This window comes from Mastomys coucha, unplaced genomic scaffold (genome assembly GCF_008632895.1).
Source record: "Mastomys coucha isolate ucsf_1 unplaced genomic scaffold, UCSF_Mcou_1 pScaffold20, whole genome shotgun sequence".
Lineage (NCBI taxonomy): Eukaryota > Metazoa > Chordata > Mammalia > Rodentia > Muridae > Mastomys > Mastomys coucha.
Genome location: NW_022196903.1, coordinates 53,277,550 through 53,284,028, shown reverse-complemented (window position 1 = coordinate 53,284,028; position 6,479 = coordinate 53,277,550).

Sequence of the window (6,479 nt, the reverse complement as noted above, 5' to 3'; positions counted from 1 at the left end):
GAAGAGCAGTCGGTGCTCTTACCCGCTGAGCCATCTCACCAGCCCGAGTATTCTGTCTTTAATATCTCTCATATTAATGGACTCAACTCATCTATAAAAGGACATAAGCTAACAGACTGGCTACCCAAAAAAGATCTAGCATTTTGCAGCATACAAGAAACACATTTCAATAACATAGACAGAGAATATCTCAGAATAAAAAGATGGAAAAATTTCTTCCAAGCAAATGGTCCCAAGCTAGAGTTGCCATCCAAATATGCAATAAAATAAACTTGCAACAAGAAGTTATCAAGCATGATGAGGAAAGACACTTCATATTCATTAAAGGGAAAAATCCACCAAGAGAAAGTCTCAGTTCTAAGCATCTATGCCCTAAATGCAAAGGCACCCACATTCATAAAAGAAACCTTACTAAAGTTCAATACATACATTGAACCCCACATAATAATAGTGGGAGACTTCAACAACCAATTCTCACCAATGGACAGGTCATTGAAACAGAAACTAAACAGAGACACAGTAAAGCTAATGGAGGTTACAAATCCAAATGGATTGAACAGAATATTTCACCCTAAAACAAAAGAGTACACTTTCTTCTCAGCATCTCATGGTACCTTCTCTAAAATGGACCATTGGTAACAAAACAACTCTCAACAGATACAAGAAGACTGAAATAATCCTATGCATCCCATCATATCACCATGGCCTAAGGCTGGTCTTCAATAACAGCAAAAACAACAGAAAGCCCACATACATGTGGAAGCTGGACAACTCTCTACTCAGTGATAACTTGGTCAGGGAAAAAATAAGAAAGAAATTAAAGACTTCTGCAATTTAGTGAAAATGTTGACATATCATGCCCAAACTTATGGGACACCATGAAAGCAGTGCTAAGAGGAAAATTTATACCATGTAGTGCCCTTGTAAAGAAACTGGAGAGATCTTACACTAGCAACTTAACAGCACACCTGAAAGCTCTAGATCAAAAAGAAGCAAACACACCCAAGAGGAGTAGAGGACAGAAAATAGTAAAACTCAGGCCCCAAATCAACCAAATAGAAACAAATAGAACAGTACAAAGAATCAACAAAATCAAAAGCTGATACTTTGAGAGAATGAACAAGATACATACACCCCTAGTCAAACTAACTAAAGGGTCCAGAGGTAGTATCCAAATTAACAAAATCAGAAATGAAAAGGGAGACACACATAGAGGGGTCTGATTGTTCAAGCAGCATGTGTATGGTAGAGGATTGCAAAATCGATCATCAATAGGAGGAGAGGACCTCGGCCCTGTGAAGGTTCTGTGCCCCAGTGTAGGGGAATGCCAGGGCCAGAAAGTGGGAGAGGGCGGGGTGGCAGGAATGGGGAGGGGGGATGCAACAGGGGTTTGTTTTTGTTTGTTTTTTTGTTTTTTGGAGGGGAAACTGGGAAAGGAGAAATTCACATGTAAATAAAGAAAATATCTAAAAAAAAAAATTCTTGCAAACTGAATATATCAAAACCATCATTCACCACAAGCAAGTAGGCTTCAGCCCTGAGATGCAAGGTTGGTTCAATATACAAAAATCCATCAATGTAATCCACTATATAAACAAACTCAATGAAAAAAAAATCTCATGATTATCTCCTTAGATGCAAAAAACATTTTTTTTGACAAAATACAACACCCCGTCATGTTAAAAGTATTGGAGAGATCAGGAACGCAAGGCCGATACCTAAACATAATATATGCAATTTACTGCAAACCAATATCAAATTAAAGGGAGAGATAATTGAAGCAATCACACTAAAATTGGAGACAAGACAAGGATGCTCACTCTACCCCACTATTATTCAAACACTATTCAATATAGTGTTTGAAGTGTTAGCTAGAACAATAAGACAACAAGAAGTGATCAAGGTGATACAAGTTGGCAAAGAAGAAATAAAAATATCACTATTTGCAGATGATATTATAGTATATATAAGGGACCCCCAAAATTCTACCAGAGAACTCCAGCTGATAAACAACTTCAGCAAAGTGGCTGGATATAAAATTAACTCAAACAAATTAGTAGCCTTCCTTTATACAAAAGATAAACAGGCTGAGAAAGAAATTAGGAAAACAGCTCCCTTCACAATAGCCATACATAATGTAAAATACCTTGGGGTAACTTCTCACCAAACAAGTGAAAGATCTGTATGACAATAACTTTAAATTTCTCAAGAAAGAAATCGAAGAAGATATCAGAAAATGGAGAGATCTCCCATGCTCATGGATAGGCAGAGTTAGCATAGTAAAAATGACCATCTTAGAAAAGGCAATCTACAGATTCAATGCAATTGAAATTGGAAAGACATGGAAAGGGCAATTATCAAATTCATCTGGAAAAGCAAAAAACCCAGAATAGCGAAAACAAATCTTAACAATAAAAGAATGGCTGGGGGAAATCACCATCCCTGACCTCAAGCTTTACTACAGAGCAATGGTGATAAAAACTGATAGGAACTGACACATTGATCAATAGAATAGAATTGAAGACCCAGAAATAAAACCACACACTTATGCACACTTGATCTCTGACAAAGCAGCCCAAAATATACAATGGAAAAAAGCATCTTCAATAAATGGTGCTAGTCTATCTGACTGTCTGTATATAGAAAAATGAAAATAGAGCCAAATTTGTCACCTTGCACAAAGTTCAAGTTGAAGTGGATCAAGACCCCAACATAAAACCAGATACACTGAATCTAATAGAAGAGAAAGTGGGAAAGAGCCTTAAACTCATTGGCACAGGGGGAAATTTCCTAAACAGAACTTAAATGGCTCATGCTCTAAGGTCAAGAATTGATAAATGGGACCTCATGAAAATAGAAAAGCTTCTGTAAGGCAAAGGACATAGTCAATAAGACAAATCACCAACCTACAGATTGGGAAAAAACCTTCACTAACCCCATATTTGATAGAGGGCTAATATACAAAATATGTAAAGAACTCAAGAAGTTAACCACCAAAAAGCCAAACAACCCAATCAAAAAATGTGGAATACATAATTAAACTGAGAATTCACAACAGAGGACTCTCAGATGGCTGAGAAGCACCTAAAGAAATGTTCAAATTTCTTAATGTTGAGAGAAATCCAAATCAAAACAACCCTGAGATGCCACCTTACATCAACCAGAATGGTTAAGATCAAAACCTCAGGTGACAACACATGTTGGCAAGGATGTTGAGAAAGAGGAACACTCCTCCATTGCCTCTTGGATTGTAAACTGGTATGACTACTCTGGAAATCAATCTGGAGGTTCCTGAGAAAATTGGAAATAGATCTACCTGAAGACCCAGCAATAGCACTATTGGGAATATACCCAAAAGATGCCCCACCATGCCACAGGGGCACATGTTCTACTATGTTCATAGCAGCCTTGTTCATGATAGTCAGATGCTAGAAGCAACCCAGATGTCCCACCACAGAAGAATGGATACAGAAAATGTAGTTCACAATGGAATACTACTTGGCTATTAAGAAGGAGGACATCCTGAGTTTTGCAGGCAAATGGATGAAACTAGAAAATATCATCCTGAGTGAGGTACCTCGGACCTAAAAGAACATGCATGGTACGTACTCTCTAATAAGTGGATATTAGCCATATATATATATATATATATATATATATATATATATATATATATATATATATGTGTGTGTGTGTGTGTGTGTGTGTGTGTGTGTGTGTGTGTGTATACAGAATACACAAGATACAGTCTACAGAATTCAAAAAGGTCAACAAGCTGAAGAGCCCAAGTGAGGATGCCTCAGTCCCACTTGGGAGGGAGAAGAAAGCAATCACAAGGGAGGGAGGAAGGAATCTCAGAGGGAAAGGGGACATGGGGTGTGTGGAAGAGGGGACTATAATCTTGTATTTGGTGTGGGAAAGGGACTGAAGCCCTGAGGGCGAGCAGAAAGAATGGAAACAGGCAGTCTCGGGAGGTAGGAAGTTAGGGGGACCCGCCTGAATGTACCAGAGACCTGGAAGGTGAGTGACTCTCAGGATTCAGTGAGAGACTCTAGATAAAATGCCCTACAGTGGGGAGAGGGAACTTATAGATCTCACCTTCAGCAGAAAGACAGGCATCATTGAATGAGGGATGGGATTGCTACCCCCTAGTCAAAACTCTGACCCATAATTGGTCCTGTCTGAAAGAACTGCAGGGATGGAAATGGAGAAGAGCCTGAGGAAAAGGTCCAGTGACAGGCCCAAAGTGGGATGCAGCTGAAGGGGACCTCATAAAACCGAAAATCTTATGAAAGGCAAAGGACATCATCGATAGGATAAAATGGCAGCCTATAGAATGGGAAAAGATTTTTGCCTACTCCACATCTGACAGAGAGTTAAAATGCAGTTATAAAGAACCTGAGAAATGAGGCATCAAGAAACCAAACAACCCAATTAAAAATGGGATACATATCTAAACAAAGTATTCTCAAAGATTAATCTCTAAGGGCTGAGTTAAGTCTTAAATGTTCAACATTTCTCTTACCCCTCAGGGACATGAAAATCAGAGCTACTTTGACTTACACCCTTCAGAGTGCTTAAAATTAATATCAAATGATAGCTTATGCTGGCATGAGTCTGGAGTAAGGGGAAGACTCCTCCATTGCTGAGGAGAGTGCAAACTTGTACAGCATCTTTGAAAATCAATATAGCATTTCCTCACACAATTGAGATTCAATGTACTTCAAAATCCAGCTATAATATTCCTGGGCATATACCCAAAGCATACTCAGTTAAAAACACAAAAGAACACTTGCTCAACTATGTTCACATAAGTTTTATTAACAATATGGAGAAACAGTAAACAACAGAGATGACTCTCAACCTATGACTAAATAAAGGTAAATGTGGTAAATATACACAATAGAGTTGTTAGAAATAATGACATCATGAAATTTATAGGCAGACAGATAGATCTAGAAAAAAATCTCCCTGAGTATGGTAACTCAGCTTCAAAATGACAAATATGGTATGTACTCTCCTATAAATGGATATTAACTATAAAATAATAGATGACCCAGAGAGGCGAAGTAAAAAGGAGGGCACAAAGAGAGATGCATGTATCTCCCAAGGAAGAAGAAAAAGAATAGAATTTTCAGATTCTTGTTAGGTGGGGATGGGGACAGGAGGGACCAGGCAGAAGGTGGGAGGGATGGAGGGAGAGTATTAAAATAGATGGCTAGAATTGCAGGGCCTTGGGAAGGGCGATGTAGAACCAAACTAAGTGGAAACTACCTGAGATATATGAGTGGCCTTAGTGAAGCTTTCTAGTTATGTGGGATTTGGAACCTGAACTGGTATTCTATAACTAGGCAAGGCTCATAGAAGAGGGAATGGGATATCAACCCAGCCACAAAACTTTCTACCTACAATCTGTCCTGTCTGCAAGATGTCCTAAGGTAATGATGACTTTGAAGTTGTGGGAGTGGCTAACCAATGTCTGGTACAACTTTGGCCCTGGAGGAAGCCCATGTTGTCTGCATCACCAGGAATGAGAGGCAGAACAGCCCACAGACCCAGGACAGAAACAAACACAAGTGGAAAAAAATCAGTGAAATGATCCCTAATGATATTTTGCCATACTCAGAGATTATTGCCTATCCCAATTGTTACCAGATCAGCATCATTCAGCAACTGATGAGAGCAGATGCAGAGCTCCATAGGCAAAGACTAGGCAGAGCCAGAGAAAAATCAGAGCTGAGAAGAGGGAGAAGGGATTATAGGAGGCATAGGGGTCAAGGACACCAGGAGAACAGGGCTCACAGAATCAACTATGCAAGGATCACAAGGGATCGCAGAGACTGAAGCAATAAACATGGACCCTGTATGGATCTGAGGTAGGTCCTCTGCATACATATGATAGCTGTGCAGGTTGGGTGTTCTTACGGGATTTCTAACTGGGAGTGGGGGTGTCCCTAACGCTTTTGCCTATGCTTGGGGCTTTATTTTTTTCCTACTGGGTTGCTTCGTCTAGCTTTAATAAGAGGGTTTGTACCGAGCCTTACTATAGCTTGCTATGCCATGTTCAGCTGTTATCCTTGGGAGGTCTGCTCCTTTTCTTCTTAGAGGAAGGGAGTGAATTTGGGAGAGAGAAGTGGATGGGAAGGGATTAGGAGGAGGGGAGGGACTTGATGGAAAACTGCAGTCAGGAAGTTCTGTTTGAGATAATGAAAAAATAATAATTAGGAATCAGCATTAAATCTACAAGGGGATCTTAAAACTATTCTTGATGATTTAGATTAAATTAAATATTTTCAAGAGAAATACTAAAAAGTCATTATAAGTAAGAAATTCTTTTGAGGAAACTCAGTATCAGAGGAACATTTATGATATCATTTAAAATGGAGCAGTAATGTTAAATGAATGTATGATACTACACATTTTATTTAAGTCATATGCAAACTCTCACTTTGCTACTTGAACTATTAAACAACTTAAAA